Consider the following 18,273-nt stretch of genomic DNA (forward strand, 5'->3'; position numbering starts at 1 on the left):
CTCTCACTGGAATGTCCACCAGTTATTTTACTTCATTACAACTTGCATATGTTGCTCTAATCAACCAAATGCTAATCAGGCTTATTTTCCTCATTCATGTCTGTCAATGTCACTTCAAGAATTTCCCACACTGACTTGGGCCTTGTAAAACTCTACTCAAGAAGATGTAGGGCCCAATTTTACCAATACTTCGGGGCGCAAAATCGTGGTAAAGTTGGGCGTCGGGCCCAAACCACGAACTGCACCCGATTCCGAGCAAATCGCGGCTTTACCAACACCCGAATCGGGCGGCCTGACGATTTAAATGCATTAGCATGCATTTAAATCGACTTAATGAACCGCGTGCCCAACTCTACTCCCAAATCCCACTTTATCGTCTTCTGGCCCGTTTCGGATCTGTGCTTTTAGCGACCTGCAGAATAAAAGTCCGAAGCGGATTTCTATTCTGCAGGGTTAGCAAGATAAGCTGTATGTTCCTTAGTGGTGTTTAACAGCCGTTCCAGTTTGGTTTTGGTTTCACTTCAAACATGCTGTTCTGGAGACCGTGATTTCCAGTAGAACCACCTTTCTTGCCAATCTGGCCCACCATATCACGAATTACAGAATCAGTATCTCGAAGATGGGTTTGCAAGGTTTCTTCCAGGAATTGGATAGCTGCATCCCACTGCTGTTTGTCAGATATGAAACGATCTTCCAAAGCATTGTGCTGGATGACTCGCAGACTGTCTTCAGCCTGCTCATCCCATCTGTGACGTTTTATACTTTCATCTTTAACAGCATGTTTTAGTTTGTCAAAAATATCATCATGGTCCTTCCCTTCGTGCTCTGACAGAAATCGAGCAAATTCATCGTCCAAAGTTCCCCAAGCAACCTCTACTGCTTTGTGAGGCAACTGTTTGTCAGTCCACTGCTTGAGCTTGATGCCCACTGTGGTATTGAATGTGCCTGAATTCACAGACTGGGCAGCAGGAAGGTAAATATTCTCTATCACATGTGGAGAGACTCTTTCCCACAGTTTCCTTTGTAGAATCTCTTCCCAGTGTTTTGGAGTAACCTGACCTAAGCTGATCACTTCATCCAGAATTCCATTCTTCGCCTTCTCGTATAGTTCATTCCTGTCGGGTTCCCTCAGCCGAGAATAGTTGATCTTCCATTCAGTTTCAAGGTTGAAGCGAGTAGCTTTAAATCCATCAGCTGTTGTTCCACAGACTCGCGCACCTTCTTCCAAAAACAGTCTGAAACTGCTAGGCTCAAGTTCTTAGTTGTCACTTGATGTGCTTTCAGCATCCCTGTCTTCAACAATTTGGAATTCTGAAGGAACTCTCCTTCATAATCTTTTATGGAATCAATACCTTCATTGATGTTGCCTCTACTGGCAAAGTAACCCAAAGCCTTCATTGGAAACAACTTGCCTTCCACAATCTGTTGAATCAGACTTGGACTGGCTAGGTTTTTCTCAGCTAGATCCACTTTGGTCAACACAAAGGTGGTCCTTCTGCCTTGTGGGTCCGAACTGGAACAGCTGCTAAAAATCACTGAGGAACATATAGCTTATCTTGCTAACGATGAAGTTACAACAGTTCGTAAAAACCTGGAGGCCAAAAATGTAGATGTGAACACCATTCTGATTAAAGATACTTGGCACCAGGTTTACCGAAAACACTTCCTAATGGAATCACTGAACCATTGTAATCTTTGCAGAAGAGGTTTCCACTATTACCAATGGCATTTTGTAGATTCTGAGCTTGAATGCAATAACATTGTCCTGTTCTGGCACATTCAGCGAATGCGAGCTATTACATCAAACACACTCCGACATCAGCTCACAAATACTGAAGTGAGACGCCTCGAAAAGAATGTGAAAGAAGTGTTGGAGGGTTTTGCTGATGACAATGCTAAAAACATTCAACTGTTGGCAGGAAGGCGAGTTCAACTAGCAGAGGACCACAAAAGGGTTCGTGAGATTCAAGAGAAGTTAGAAATATTAATTGAAGCTCTTCATCAAGAAAAATAACACAGTCTCTCGTCACACACTGCCATACATCCCCCCATCCTCCCACCCCCCCCCCCCTCCCCAGAGGATGATCCGTCACACCCCTCTCCTCTCTCCCCCCCCCCCCCCCTCCCCCCCCCCACCACCCACAGATGATCTGGGTCAGAGAGCTGCTCTATGTGATTTTTTCTCCCCGCCCAGGCGCGCTGCTTCAGATTTTTTTTTTAACTGCACGTGCGCAGTTCAGGGCTCGGATCGGTCCGGAAGCGCTAAGTCCCGCCCACTGCGCGGTTCGGACTGGAGCTGGCAAAACGCGTATGGGCGCGCTGGAAAGAGGATTACAGGCTCGGATCTATTTGACGCCCAGATTCGGCACTTAGACTCAAAATGGTAAAATCAGGCCCGTAGTCTTTTCCTTTTGTTATATTTCATTCCAGTCTTAACTCGAGGAATTCTCCAACAACCAGCAATAATTATGACATTAAGCAGACTAAGCAGCCAATCGTATTGAAGAATCTTCACAGATTACACTGATTTAAATTCACTTTTTAATAATTTTCCTGACATTTGGGACACATTCGTGAGCTTAATGTTGAAGTTGAAACTTCACAGACTTTCAAGACAAAATATTGTCATCTTAATCTTTTTTTACCATGTTAGATAAATTTGACTTTCAAATAAATTTGACTTAAAAATAAATTGCGGTTTTCAGGGCCAGAGAGGCTGTTCAGCAGTCATTATGAACTTAGTACTTAGCTAAAAACTCAGTTACATCTCATAATTTGGAACATTTTCAACAGATCTTACACTGATAGTGTAAGAATGGTGGCCTATGTCAATTCAGATGATTTCTGAAGGTTTCCATCTGCAGAGACTTGAACAGCGTAGCCTGTGGAGGAGTAAGGAATTATTGACAGCAACTTCTGAATTTCTTCGTTTAACTGTGCATGTGCAAATATCAAAAGTCGCTGTCAGTTTCACGTTGTAATAAGGACAAATGCTGACAGCTTTACCGTCATCACAACTGCAAAATCCAGGCCATTGTCACGCTGCTGGAAGATGCTGAGGCGTAATTTAGACTATTCACAGCTTTTGGAAAAGAGCACTGTGAGACACCAGCCCTTTGGGTTCAGCCCTCAACTCTCTACGTCTGCCTGAGAAAGGATTGGAACAGAAAGCAGCAGGAAAGGCAGTGTTTTTTTAAAGCGTAATCAAACATCGGGGAAAAGAAAGAATACTGGATCAGTAAATGTTAGATTCAACAGGAACAGAGCATGCAGCATCTCTATAGGAGCACGCTGAGATAAGCCTTTCAGGTCTATGACTTGAATTTACATGGTCATTTATCTCTTTCTGAAATGCTTCAAATACAGTAAGTGACCAGAGGACAGTCATTGTTGGTACGCAGCCAAACAACCAAGAGGATAATTTGTTTTAAAAAACTCACGAAGTGCTTTGAACTGCAGAGATCAGAATTGTATGCAGTAGATTGAACTTTTTAGTTACAATCATAAGCTAATTATAGACGAAGAAAGCCTTTCTTGATTCATCCATCCAGAGAGGTAATAACATTCCCCATTGTCGCATCCAATTTTTTCTCGAATGATTCTGGGGTATTCAACTCCATTACTCGATCAGGATGCTTGTTCCACATGTTGCTCATTCTCTGTATGAAGAAAAGATTCCTGATATCAGTCTGAAATATTCCTACTCTTTACTTGAGCCCATGTTCCCTTGCCCTACGAGCACAGGTTGATTTAAATTACTACTGCAGGTTAAATTTTTCTCTACTCTCATCTTTTATACCTCTATAAGATTACTCAGATTCTTCTTTTCTTCCAGAGATTAGTCCTTATGGCCCTGACATGGAACCAACCCCAAAGTTCTTCTTTGAAGTGCCTACAGTGCAGAAGGAGGTCTTTCGGCCCATCGAGTCTGCACCGACCACAATCCCACCCAGGCCCTATCCCCATGACCCCCGTATTTACCCTGCTAGTCTCCCGACACTAAGGGGCAATTTAGCTTGGCCAATCCACCTAACCCGCACATCTTTAGACTGTGGGAGGAAACTGGAGCACCCGGAGGAAACCCACGCAGACACGGGGAGAACGTGCAAACTCCTCACAGACAGTGACCCAAGCTTGGAATCGAACCTGGCTCCCTGGCGCTGTGAGGCAGCAGTGCTAACCACTGTGCCACCTCCCCCCCCCCACCCCCACTACCCCCCTCACAAGCCCCCAGTGCTTGAATGTGTCTCTTGTTCCTTGACAAGAAATAGATGTAATAATCATTGGGGAGAATTTTAACACCCCTTCCCCAATCCCATGACCGGCGGGAGAAGCTGGAGAGAGGTGTTTAATTCATAATATTCAAAAAGCATGACTCCAGGTTGTCAAGAATTTCCATTTTACCCGAGATAAATATTGGTTTTGGACATCCAAGTAACTTGTTTGAGCAAGGTGGGTCTATGCTTTGTATATGAGTATGAATGGATATGAGGGTCTTTTCCTGAAGATTTAGAACGCTATTTGAAATTAATGTCTTGACCATGGGTGGCGTGGGGTTTGGGAAACTTGTCAACAAAACAGAGATGAGATTGAGGAAAATGGAGAAAAGCATGGACCAAGTAACCACAGGTCAGTCAGCCTGTCCTCAATGGTGAGCAAATTGTTGGAAAAATTCTGAGGAACAGAAATTTGGAAAGGCATGGATTAATCAGGGTCAGTCAGCATGGACTTGCTCAGAGAAGTTGGCTGGAATTTTACCACCCCGCCCGCCACGGAATTGGAATGGGTGAGGGCCGGACAATGGAAATGTCCGTTGACCTAGGGCGGGATTTTCTGGTTTCCGGATGAGTAAGGCCGTGAAGCCCCGCGCGTCATGTCAATAACAGTAACACATTTAAAGTAGTCAAAATGGATTCCGGGTAGAATTTTTACAAGCTACCACAATATCAGAAAAGTAAGAGCCAAGCAGGATTCAGGATCCAAGCCCACAGAACCTAAAATTGGATTAGTGGCATGAAGCAGAGGGTTATGGTCAATGGGTATTTTTGCAACTGGTTGACTGTTTCCGGGGGGATTCTACTGGCCACAGTACAAGGTCACTTGCCCCTCATGGTATATATCTGTGATTTAGACTTCCGTGTATGGGGTCATTTAGATGTAGGTTAGATCACCTGGGATTTGGGGTAATTTATTAGTTTGGATAGATGACTGGCTGAAGACAGAGTGTTGGGATTAATGGGTTTTTTTCTGGATGGCAAAAAGTAATTAGTGGGGTGCCAAGGGTTTGGTTCTTGAGCCCCAGCTATTTACAATCTATATTAATGGCTTGGATACAGGGATAGAAGGCTCTATAGCCAAATTTGCAGGTGACATAAAAATAGGTGGGACAGTACGTTGCAATGAGGAAATATGAACCCAACAAATAAATATAGATAGGTTAGGAGAGTGGGCCAAAAGGTGGCAGATGGAGTTTAACGTGGATGAGTGTGAGGGTCATGCATTTTGGTCAGAAAAATGGGAAAGTGACTTATTATCTAAATGGGGAGAGACTTCAGGGTGCTCAGGTGCAGAGTGATCTGGGTGTCCTCGTTCATGAGCCACAGAAAACTAGCACACAGGTACAGCAGATAATAAAGGAAGTGAATGGAATGTTGGCATTTATAGCTAAAGGAATAGAATATAAAGGGAAGGAAGTATTATTGCAATTATACAAGGCATTGGTGAGGTCACACCTGGAGTATTGAGCACAGTTTTGGTCTCCTTATTTGAGGAAAGATGAAGTGGCATTGGAGGCAGTTCAGAGGAGGTTCACTAGTTTGATTCCAGAGATGAAGGGCCCTATTTTACCATTTTGATTCTAAGTGCTGGGCGGACTTGAAACTGGGAGTGTTTCAGATCCGACTTTTAGACCCGTTCTCAGGCTCCCCCATACGCACTCTGTCTGAGAAAATATCAGCAATTCCGAATCGCGCTGGAGAAGCTTGTGGGCGGGGCTTAACATGCCTGAAATCTTGCAGCTCCGATCGGTGCCTCCAACTGCGCATGTCCAGAAAAAAAATGATAGAATGCGGCTCCCCTGCCACATTGCTCCTGGGCTGGATAATGCCTCCCCCGGCCCCCACAGACATTGCCCCACCCCCACAACATTACTGACCCCCTTATTCCCCCCACCCATCACCCAGGCAGATCACGAGCCCTCCCCCTCTTCCTCCCACCGATCTCAGGCAGAGTGGCAGCGGACCCCCCTTCCCCCTCACTGATCTCAGGCAGAGTGGCAGCAGACCCCCACTTCCCCCTCACCAATCTCGGGCAGAGTGGCAACGGACCCCCACTTCCCCCTCACTGATCTCAGGCAGAGCGCCCCCCCAACCCCAACCGATCGCAAGCAGAGAGCCGTTGGACGCTCTTCACTAAATGGAGCACCCGAATTGGACTTTTGTGGAGCATGTCTGTTTCGCGTCGATTCTGGATGGGCGAACGCGGTGGTAAAGGGGGAAGTGCCGGTAAGGTTGGGTATGCAGCTCATTAAGTCCATTTAAATGCATGCAAATGCATTTAATTGGTCGTCGAGCCCATTCGGGCACGGTCCTGATCGCAGCCATTTTCAGACCTCACGCCTGACTTTACCAAGTTTTCGTACCTGAAAACGGGCGCAACTTGATGGCAAAATCGGGCTTGAAGGGTTTGTCGTATGAAGAGAGATTGAACAGTTTAGCCCTTTACTCTCTGGAATTTAGAAGAATGAGGAGAGATCAAATTGAGGGATACAAGCTGATAAAGGGTATGAATAAAATAGACATGGAGCGGATACTTCCTCTTGTGGGGCATTCTAGGCCGAGAGGTCATAGCCTCCGGATAAGGGGTAGCAAATTTAAAACAGAGTTGAGGAGAAACTACTTCTCCCAAAGGGTTGTGAATCTGTGGAATTCGCTACCCCAAAGGATGCTGGCACAGTGAGTAAATTTAAGGAGGGGTTGGACAGATTTTTAATTGGCAATGTGTTGAAGGGTTATGGGGAGAAGGCAGGAAAATGGGGATGAGGAGCATATCAGCCATGATCGAATGGCAGAGCAGACTTGATGGGCCGAATGGCCTAATTCTGCTCCTATATCTTATGTTCTTATGTCATGATTCAGAATTGCCTCCAATGCAATGCAAGTATTCATAAATAGATTCAAAACAGGTGATTCAAATATCGACCTCATGGTCGATGGCGAGGAAACAATGCCGTCGACTGCAGGAAGATGACAATGGATTGGTCAGGTGGGCAGAAAAGTGGGGAATGGAATTCAACACATATAGGTGTGAGGTGGTGCATTTCGGGAAGACAAGCAAAGCAAGGAAAGGCAGGATATTGAGACTTGCAGAGCAATCTTCAGAGATCTTGGAATCCATGTCCCTGGATCCCTGAAGGCAGCAAGACCAGTTGACAAGGTGGTTAAGAAAGTATACTGGACACTTTCCTTTTAGCTGTGGCATATAATATGAGGTGGAGATGCCGGCGTTGGACTGGGGTAAACACAGTAAGAAGTTTAACAACACCAGGTTAAAGTCCAACAGGTTTATTTGGTAGCAAAAGCCACACAAGCTTTCGAAGCTCTAAGCCCCTTCTTCAGGTGAGTGGGAATTCTGTTCACAAACAGAGCTTATAAAGACACAGACTCAATTTACATGAATAATGGTTGGAATGCGAAAACTTACAACTAATCAAGTCTTTAAGAAACAAAACAATGGGAGTGGAGAGAGCATCAAGACAGGCTAAAAAGATGTGTATTGTCTCCAGACAAGACAGCCAGTGAAACTCTGCAGGTCCACGCAACTGTGGGAGTTACAAATAGTGTGACATGAACCCAATATCCCGGTTGAGGCCGTCCGCGTGTGTGCGGAACTTGGCTATCAGTTTCTGCTCAGCGACTCTGCGCTGTCGTGTGTCGCGAAGGCCGCCTTGGAGAACGCTTACCCGAATATCAGAGGCCCAATGCCCGTGACCGCTGAAGTGCTCCCCAACAGAAAGAGAACAGTCTTGCCTGGTGATTGTCGAGCGGTGTTCATTCATCCGTTGTCGCAGCGTCTGCATAGTTTCCCCAATGTACCATGCCTCGGGACATCCTTTCTTGCAGCGTATCAGGTAGACAACGTTGGCCGTGTTGCAAGAGTATGTACCGTGTACCTGGTGGATGGTGTTCTCACGTGAGATGATCATCTCACGTGAGAACACCATCCACCAGGTACACGGTACATACTCTTGCAACTCGGCCAACGTTGTCTACCTGATACGCTGCAAGAAAGGATGTCCCGAGGCATGGTACATTGGGGAAACTATGCAGACGCTGCGACAACGGATGAATGAACACCGCTCGACAATCACCAGGCAAGACTGTTCTCTTTCTGTTGGGGAGCACTTCAGCGGTCACGGGCATTCGGCCTCTGATATTTGGGTAAGCGTTCTCCAAGGCGGCCTTCGCGACACACGACAGCTCAGAGTCGCTGAGCAGAAACTGATAGCCAAGTTCCGCACACACGAGGACGGCCTCAACCGGGATATTGGGTTCATGTCACACTATTTGTAACTCCCACAGTTGCGTGGACCTGCAGAGTTTCACTGGCTGTCTTGTCTGGAGACAATACACATCTTTTTAGCCTGTCTTGATGCTCTCTCCACTCCCATTGTTTTGTTTCTTAAAGACTTGATTAGTTGTAAGTATTCGCATTCCAACCATTATTCATGTAAATTGAGTCTGTGTCTTTATAAGCTCTGTTTGTGAACAGAATTCCCACTCACCTGAAGAAGGGGCTTAGAGCTGCGAAAGCTTGTGTGGCTTTTGCTACCAAATAAACCTGTTGGACTTTAACCTGGTGTTGTTAAACTTCTTACTATATAATATGAGCGCAGGGGCCAGCAATGTTATGCTAGGACTGTATAAAACACTAGTGAGGCCACAGTTAGAGTATAGCATATATTTCTGATCACTGGATTGCATGAAGAATATGAATCCACTGGAGAGGGGATTTGTGAGAATTTTGCCATGATTCAAGAATTTTAGCCATTCAGGAAGATTGCGTAGATTGAAATTGTTTCCTTTAGATCAGAAGTGGCTGGAAGAAATTTAATTGAGTACAAAATTATGAGGGGTCTGGATGGAAAGGATAGGAAGGGCATATTTCCCTTAGCATAGAAATCAGTAAACAGAAGGTATAGAAATAAAGCAATTGGCAGAAGGATTAGAAGGCAATGAGCTCAGTATCTAAAAGGGTGGCAGAGTCAGAAACCCTCATCGTATTTAAAAAAATACTTGCATTTTCACTTAATCTACAGGCCTCTGGGCAAGAGCAGGAAAGTGGGAATAAGCTGGGTAGCTTCTTTTCAGCTGGCACAGACACGGCAGGCTGAATGGCCTCCTCCAGTGCTGTATAGTTTCTACGTTTCTACGCTCGCAACCTGGAGGAAGAGATAGGCTGTATTGTAGCCAGGTGTGCTGGCAATGTAAAGCAAGTTGCGAGGAGGACACAGAATCTGCAAGGGGATATAAATATCATATAATACACCTGGGTCGAGACCACAATCCCCAATGTAAAATCCAGCCCCAAAAGCCCTTGGCTGTTAGAATTGAATCCCTTCAGTGCAGAAGGAGGCCATTCAGCCCATCGAGTCTGCACCAACAACAATCCCACCCAGGCCCTCTCCCTGTAACCCCACATATTTACCCCACTAATCCCTCTAACCTTTGCATCCCGGGACACTAAGGGGCAATTTAGCATGGCCAATCAACCTAACCCGCACATCTTTGGACTGGGAGGAAACCGGAGTACCCGGAGGAAACCCACACAGACATGGGGAGAATGTGCAAACTTCACACCGGCATTGACCCAAGCTGGGAATCGAACCCAGGTCCTTGGAGCTGTGAGGCAGCAGTGCTAACCACTGTGCCGCCCTGATCTGTGAATGGGGGGAGACATATGTTATGGGGGAAGGGAGCGGAGGTGAGGAGTTCTGAGATAGAAGTTCAATTCAGACACTCGTGGTGTTCCATATCATTAAAAGGTGCATTTAAAAAAAGCTATAGACAGCGAAAAATTCAGTGAAGCCCGGCCGCTACATCTGCCAGACTGCGGTCAGCTTTTCTAAGGGTCATCTCATTAAAGTGTCCTGACAGGTGGTAGATAACCTGCAACTGTTAGCGTCTTGCTGGTTCATTGACAGAGGATTTCTGTGGATAGTGCCAATTATAGAATATATCATATGGAATGCCGAATTGATTTGCAACAGGAGGTGGCAAATTGTCCTTTTATACCTTGCAGCAATTTCTTTACTTAGTAATGACATGGAATGTTTCATTTGCGAGTCTACTTTTGTGCCTATGTCTTATGGAAGATAGCATGGTTTTTTTGCGAAAGATTTTATAATGTTCCAGTTAAGTAGTTCTGAAAGATCATGAGTTCATGGCCAGTTTAAAACCAATAGTGATGATTTCTGACGGGTGTTACTGATAATGTCCAGCCTTTCTGCTCTTCTTACCTGGTCTGCCAGTTTACCCCCTATCAATATACCTTCCTTCATCAAGCCATCTTGAACACAAATTGTATCATTAGCCATCATTGATGACTGATTTGCACCACCCGTCTCTCAAAATATTAATTTGCTTATTTGTTTTGTTGAAGGGGTAAGGAAAAACTTCTCCTTTCGAGACAAAACCTCCATTAACCAGATTCACTTTGGCAGTGGTCAAGGAAGAATTCCCTTGACTATCCTGAGCCACATCCTCCATTCCAGTAGGGTCTGAGTGAGCACGTTTCATTTGTACTTTTGCTATGGTTTAAACACTCATTTTCTTTTCTGGTACAGCCTTTTCTAAAAGCTCCTTAAGCATTCCTATTACCGCCACAGGTTTACTGTTCAGCTTCCAACAGTGGGCTTTGAGATGCCCTGTCTTATGGCAATAAAACCATACTGGTTTCTTTACATCACTTTTAACCTCTATGCTCTTATTTCTTTCTTGACTGGAACAGCTTCTGCCTTCACTACAAAGCTGAATTCTTTTCTGTCCCTCCAGCTTCCCCAGAGGTTTACAAATTGAGATCTACTTTCCCCTTGCTGCATATTATACCCATCCACCAGAACTGCTGCTTCCCATACTTTTGAAACCCTTTGGTCTTCCAGCTTTGATCTTTAGCTATTGAGATGCTATTTAAAAATTCTTCCAGTATCATTAGCTCCCTCACATTCTCAAAATTTCGGTGATTAAAACCAATGGTCCCACAATATTTCTTTCTCACTAGCTAATTCTACAAACATTTCATTCGGTCATTTTTTTTAAATCTGAAATTTCAACTAAACTCTTCAGGGACAAGCTCGTAAGCATTAAGTACTATGGAATGTGGAAAAGTGTGAGGTTATGCACTTTGGAAGAAGGAATGGAGGCATAGACTATTTTCTAAATGGGGAGATGCTTCGGAAATCGGACGCACAAAGGTACTTGGGGGTCATTGTTCAAGATTCTCTTAAGGTTAACCTGCAGGTTCAGTCGGCAGTTAGGAAGGCAAATGCAATGTTAGCATTCATGTCGAGAGGGCTACAATACAAAAGCAGGGATGTACTTCTGAGGCTGTATAAGGCTCTGGTCAAACCCCATTTGGAGTATTGTGAGCAATTTTGCACTTCGTACCTAAGGAAGGATGTGCTGACCTTGAGAAAGGTTCAGAGGAGGTTCACAAGAATGATCCCTGGAATGAAGATTTCCGGTCAGCCATGCTTCAGAGTGGCAACCTGTTCCAGGAAATCCTTGCTATGGGAACAGCTGGAAATCTGCCTTTGCACTACTGGTTGCCGGGAGAGAAAAGCAACAACTGAGTTGCTATCTGGGTTAACCTTGCAATCCCAGATGCTGTGCTACTATCTCAATTACGTCTGCTTTCTTAGCCCCTGTTTTCAAGTCTAACTTTAACTCTTCCGCTAATGCGATTAATGTAGCCTTGCTTAACTGCTGGAAATCACGCAGGCATAAATCTCCCCTTTCCAGCAAAGTCATAGCAATTGACAAAGCCATTCTGTATTCAGTACAGTACAATTCAATCAGTATCGTACAATTCACAGTGGAAATCTAACCAACTGCAACCTCAGCAAGTACCAGCACGTGGAATAGTCTGTGGATTCGAAATCCCACAGGAGCCCCCAATTTATGTCATTGTCCTTGACCAGACCATAAGATTTTGGTAAGATTCAGTAAGGGAACTAATGACATTTTGGTTAAAGTCGACAAAGTTTAGATTTCAGACACTTGCTAAATGAACAAAGCTAAAAGATTAACTAAACTTTACCATACAAGGTCAGAAAGATCAAACAATTTATGATAGGGTTAATATGAAGTACATGAGAATTAACAGGCAAACTGTGGTCAAATGCAACATACTGCACAGCAAGTGACAGATAGAACCAAGATAGAGTCCATGGATTTCTCAACAGTCCACTCAGACATCAGTAGCATTGTAAATCAACCAGCCTCTCTGAAACTCTGGCTGGAATTTTGCTACCAAATAAACCTGTTGGACTTTAACCTGGTGTTGTGAGACTTCTTACTATGGAATTTTACGGCCATCGCATTCTCCGTTGGCCTCGGGCGGGATCTTACGAGCCTCTGGTGGGCGAGGCGGGAAAATTCCAGCATCTGTCTTTATCCGGAGCAATTCCAGTCTTCATCGTTTAAGAGCTAACTTGCAATCCTCTCCCAAAGTTGCTCCAAATCAGAGGGCCCACCTGGCAGGGTTTCAATCATGTCTGCCAAGGTTTCATTGTCCTGGATTCCCAGGTGTGCCTTCAAGCACCGATCACAAGCACAACTTCAGACCTTGGACCACAGACCACTAACATCAAAGGTCTGCAGCATGGAGTCACCAGCCTTCGGTTGTCTTCTTAGATGTTCAAGACTTCTTCTGAGCCCCCTAAGCAAGGCTCCCCTTGAAACCTCTTCACTTATGGTCTGCTTGCACAGCCCTTTTCCTATTTGGAGTCTTTTTTTGCTCTGCTCCTCTCTTTTTAACTGAACTGTTGCTATCCCCTCTTTGGGACTCCTCCTTTGGAACCTCTCCCTAACCTCTCTCTCTGCCTTTGGCATGCTTCCCTGTTCCCTCTTCCTTTGGACCTCTCCCTATTCCCTCTCTCTGTCCCCTGCCTGGGTCACTCGCTGGCATTGGCATGCTGTTCCCAGTCTCAAGATCCAGATTTTCACGCCATTTTTTTCATTTCTACGCCGTCGCACTGGCTCCAAAGAATATGAAAATGTAGAATTGTGCGCATGCAGCCTGCTCCTGGTCTGTGTATGCACAAAAGCTTAGAGGTCCTTTGGAAGTTGAAGCTTCTGATCCCCACTCTCAATGAGATAAATTTAGTTTTCATAACAACCTGCACACTAACTTTTTGTGATTTATATACCAGGACACCCAGATCACTCTGTGCTTTGAGTTCTACAGTCTCTCCCCATTTTCACAGTGACTTCACTGCAGTGTTAATATAAGCCTACTTGTGACTTATAAATAAACTTTTACTTTTACTTTACCCCTCAGCATGATCCTAACTTCCTGTCCTTCTGGACTGTCATGTACTCTTGAATGTTCAGGTCCATGGCTATCAGATTGTACCCATATTTCTTTCTATTCGTGTTGTCATTCTATTTGTTCTGTTATGAATACTACATACATTTGGATACAGAGTCTTTAACTCTGTCTTTTTACCACTTTTGCAATCTCTGGCCTGATCTGCTGGCTCACCCTTCAGTTTGTACACTCTGTTCCTTTCTGCCATGCTCTGATTATCACTTCTTGTCTTGGCTCTCTCGCCCTGTCTTCTCTCTTTAATTGATCACATCTTCCCACGTTTGATCCCACGCCCACATTATTTATTGTAGAGCCTTCTCTGCCGCCCTATTTATGTGACTCACTGGAACACTGCTCCCAGCATGGTTCAAGTGAAGATATTCCCAGTGGTATGACTCCCCGTTTTTCCCCATGAATCAAAATCCATTTCTCCCACACCAATATTTGAACCTTATCTTATTTATCTAATGCCAATTTGTTGGTAGTTTAGGGAATAATCCAGAGGTCATTCCCTTTGAGGTTCTTCTTTTAAATGTAACCCCTTGCTGCTCATACTCCCTTAGCATCTCTTTGCTAATCCTACCTACATCACAGGTACCTACGTAGACTACAGCTGTTAGATGCTCCCTCTCCCACTGCAAGTTCTTGCCTAACCCACAGGCACACTGAGCCCTGGAAACGGGCAAGCAACACTGCCTTCTGGACTCTCGTTCTCAGTTGCAGAGAACTATCTGTCCCCTTTGCAATACTGTACCCTACTGCCACTACATTCCTACTTACTCCCGGTTTGAATGGCTTCAAGTTCGCACAGCCACCCTGCAACTTTCATCCATACGGTTTGCTCGAACATAAAACCTGTTGGACAATTATAAAGGCTCTTCCTCGTCTACCTTCTGGGTCCCCATACTGGCCTCACACACAGTCACACTCTCCTGTCCCTGACCATTGACCAACTCAGAAAATCCTATCTTAAAGGATGTGACTTCCTCCTGGTACAAAGTGTCCGGGTAACTTTCCCCCTCCCTGACGTGTCGCAGTGACTGCCTCCGCTCAGTGACTCTGAGCCGAAGCTCCTTAAGGCACAGATACATAGTACAGGTGTGTTCACCCTGGATCATAACAGTGTCCAGGAGTTCCTACATTCTGCAGTTGCCATCTTTGCAATGCATTAATTAATTTTTCTTAATTAAGTAAGACTGCATAAACACTGCTACTCCCAAAACCTTTACTGATGCAAGCAAACCTTGCTAATTAAACCTTACAATTACTCATAAATTCCACAAGTTTTGTTTTAAGATAGATGAGCAAAATATTAACCAGGCAATCATTTATATATGTTTCTTCCTGTGATGCCACACTTTGATTTCTCTCAGAATGTGGCGGCTTTGCTCTGGAGATTAGGATTGCTGCTGTTTGCCTCTGAGTCCACTTTTCACTTGCTCTCCTAGGTACCGCTCACAGCCTCTGGGTCCTCCTTTAGCCCTCTCTCCCAGGTGCTGTACAAATGCACACTGTGTCCTGGGCGGCACAGTGGTTAGCACTGCTGCCTCACAGCGCCAGGGACCCAGGTTCAATTCCGGCCTCGGGTCACTGTCTGTGTGGAGTTTGCACATTCCCCACATGTCTGTGTGGGTTTCCTCCGGGTGCTCCAGTTTCCTCCCACACTCCAAAGATGTGCGGGTCAGGTTGATTGGCCATACTAAATTGCCCCTTGGTGTCAGGGGATTAGCAGGGTAAATACGTGGGGTTACGGGGATAGGGCCTGGGTGGGATTGTGTCGGTGCAGACTCGATGGGCCGAATGGCCTCCTCCTGCACTGTAGGGATTCTATGAAAATGTTAGGACTGCTCACAACAGCATGATTGTCAGAGATTGAAGTGTCAGCTGCAACAGATACTGTTGAAGGCAAGCGAAGGAAACAAAGACAACATTGTTGTCATTTTAAAAAGCTTTAATATCGAACCTCAGAGACCAGAGCACTAAATCTAGGCTGACACTCCCAATGCAGCATTGATGCAGCACTGCACTTTCGCATGAGACATTAAGCTGAGACTCCATCTACCCGCCCTCTCAGGTGAATATAAATAAAACCACTGAGCTATTTGCAGAAGAGAGCAGGGCCTTCTCTCCAATGTCCTGATAAATACTGATCCCTCAACTATAAACCAGATTTAACGTTTCATATCTGTGAGTGACCTTTCATCGGAACATATCCGTTCTGATGAAAGGTCACACCTGAAACAGGAGCCCTTTTTTCCCTCCAAGAGATGCTGCCGAACCTGCCAAGTATTTGTAGCATTTCCTGCTTTTATTTCAGATTTCCAGCATTTTGATTTGATTTATTATTGTCGCATGTATTGGTATACTGTGAAAAGTACTGCGCTATACAGACAAGGCACACCGTTCATAGAGAAGATGTAGTGGTGCTGGTTGGACTGGAGTGGGCACAGTAAGAAGTCTCATGACGCCAGGTTAAAGTCCAACAGGTTTATTTGGAATCACAAGCTTTCGGAGCGCTGTTCCTACATCAGGTGAGTGACCTGATGAAGGAGCAGCGCTCCGAAAGCTCATGATTCCAAACAAACCTGTTGGACTTTAACCTGGTGTTGTGAGACTTTTTTAAAGTTTATTTATTAGTGTCACAGGTAGGCTTACATTAACACCGCAGTGAAGCCATTGTGAAAATCTCCTGGTCGCCACACTCTGGCGCCTGTTCGGGTACACTGAGGGAGAATTTAGCACGGCCAATCCACTCTAACCAGCACGTCTTTCGGCCTGTGGGAGGAAACCGGAGCACCCGGAGGAAACCCACGCAGACACAGGGAGAACGTGCAGACTCCGCCAAGACAGTAACCTAAGCTGGGAATCGAACCCAGGTCCCTGGTGCTGTGAGGCAGCAGTGCTAGCCACTGTGCCATTGTGCCGCTGTTACTGTTCATAGAGAAGGAAAGAAGAGGGTGCAAAATGTAGTGTCACAGTCATAGCTAGGGTGTAGAGAAAGATCAACTTAATATAAGGTAGGTCCATTGCAGTATTTCGCTTTTTGACTAAAAACAGATTGTCATTGTCACATTGTTGTGTGTGGGATGTTGCTGTGTGCAAATTGGCTGTGTCATGTCTCTTAGATTACAACAATGACTACATTTCAAAAGTACCTCATGAACTGTAAAGTGTCACGAAAGGTGCTACATTAGTGCGAGTCAATCTGTTAAACAAACCACTATATGTATGCAACAATGCATTCTTATGAAGTTGAACTCGGCATCCAGGTCAGAGCAGGAGAAACACTGAAGAATGTGGTCGTAAGTAGCAGTGGGGATAATAGAACACCTTGTTAAATCACAAATCAAAGGCAGAGACTGGACGCTCTGTGTATTTGCAGTCTGACCTCAGAGCTGATGCATCACTGAGCAAGGTGAGGAGCACATCCACAGAGGCAGAGGTGTCTGGATACCTGAATGACTTATGAGATTAAAGTCGAGCAATTCGATTTAATGGGTCTCCAACTACTTGAAAAACCAATCCTATGGTAATCAAAACTAATATTATTCTGAGCTGACTGCGAGATGCTTCAAGGAATGGCGGTGCTGATAAAGTGGGAGCTAATTTCTAGACACCCTGAAAGCAGAAGAAAATAAGGCAATTTCGTAATAGCCTCTTGCAGAAGCATAGCCATTAACCACAAAAATGAACGTGTTGATTTTAATTTGCACCTTTCCGTCACAGTTTTTTTAAGCAAATGCATAGGTCAATGAGACGTACAGGAAAAAATGACTGCTGTGCTGGAGTTCCTGCTCCTACACATGCTGATCTTTTAATGAAAAAAATACCAAGTTTTTTTTAAATTTTAGAATTATTAGAATCCCTACAGTGCAGAAGGAGACCATTTGGCCCATCAAACTTGCACAGACAGCAATCCCACCCAGACCCTATCCCCGTAACCCCACGTATTTACCCTGCTGGTTCCACCACACAGTCCTCCTTGAGTTGAAGTCTGGTCTTCATGTGGATTGCTTCACAATCTCATGACCTGGAACACTTTTCACTCTGTCATTGCCATCAAAACAGACAATCAAGTCTGTTTCATAGAATCTAAAGTGCAGAAGAAGGACATTCGGCCCATCGAGCCTGCACCGACAACAATCCCACCTAGGTCCTGTCCTATCCCCGTAATCCCACATATTTACCCTCCTAATCCCCCTGACACTAAGGGGCAATTTAACATGGCCAATCAACCTAACCTGTACATCTTTGGACTAGAGGAGGAAACTGGGGGACATGGGGAGAATGTGCAAACTCCACACAGTGACCCAAGCCGGAAATCGAACCCGGGTACCTGGTGCTGTGAGGCACAGTAAGAAGTCTCACAACACCAGGTTAAAGTCCAACAGGTTTATTTGGTAGCATAAGATGGCTTGTGCTACCAAACAAACCTGTTGGACTTTAACCTGGTGTTGTGAGACTACTTACTGTGCCCACCCCAGTCCAACGCCAGCATCTCCACAACATGGCTACCATCGACACCACCAGCTGTGAGACAGCAGTGCTAACCGCTGTGCCACTATGCCGGCCTTTTATTATCACATGGTTTAACTTGAGTTTGCAGGCAAATTTGATCCAGATTGGTTACTTAATAAATAAATAAATTTGACTCTTAAATGCAGAGTTGACTTGTTGTCAGGGCGG

The 18,273-nt window shown here is 45.0% G+C and overlaps 1 pseudogene; it reads right to left on the reverse strand.

The window, feature by feature from the left end:
• Positions 1 to 440: 440 nt before the first annotated feature.
• Positions 441 to 10,594, reverse strand: LOC144481102 (dynamin-like GTPase OPA1, mitochondrial pseudogene; annotated as a pseudogene).
• Positions 10,595 to 18,273: the final 7,679 nt, after the last annotated feature.

Source organism: Mustelus asterias, chromosome 2, assembly GCF_964213995.1.
Source record: "Mustelus asterias chromosome 2, sMusAst1.hap1.1, whole genome shotgun sequence".
NCBI classification, from domain to species: domain Eukaryota; kingdom Metazoa; phylum Chordata; class Chondrichthyes; order Carcharhiniformes; family Triakidae; genus Mustelus; species Mustelus asterias.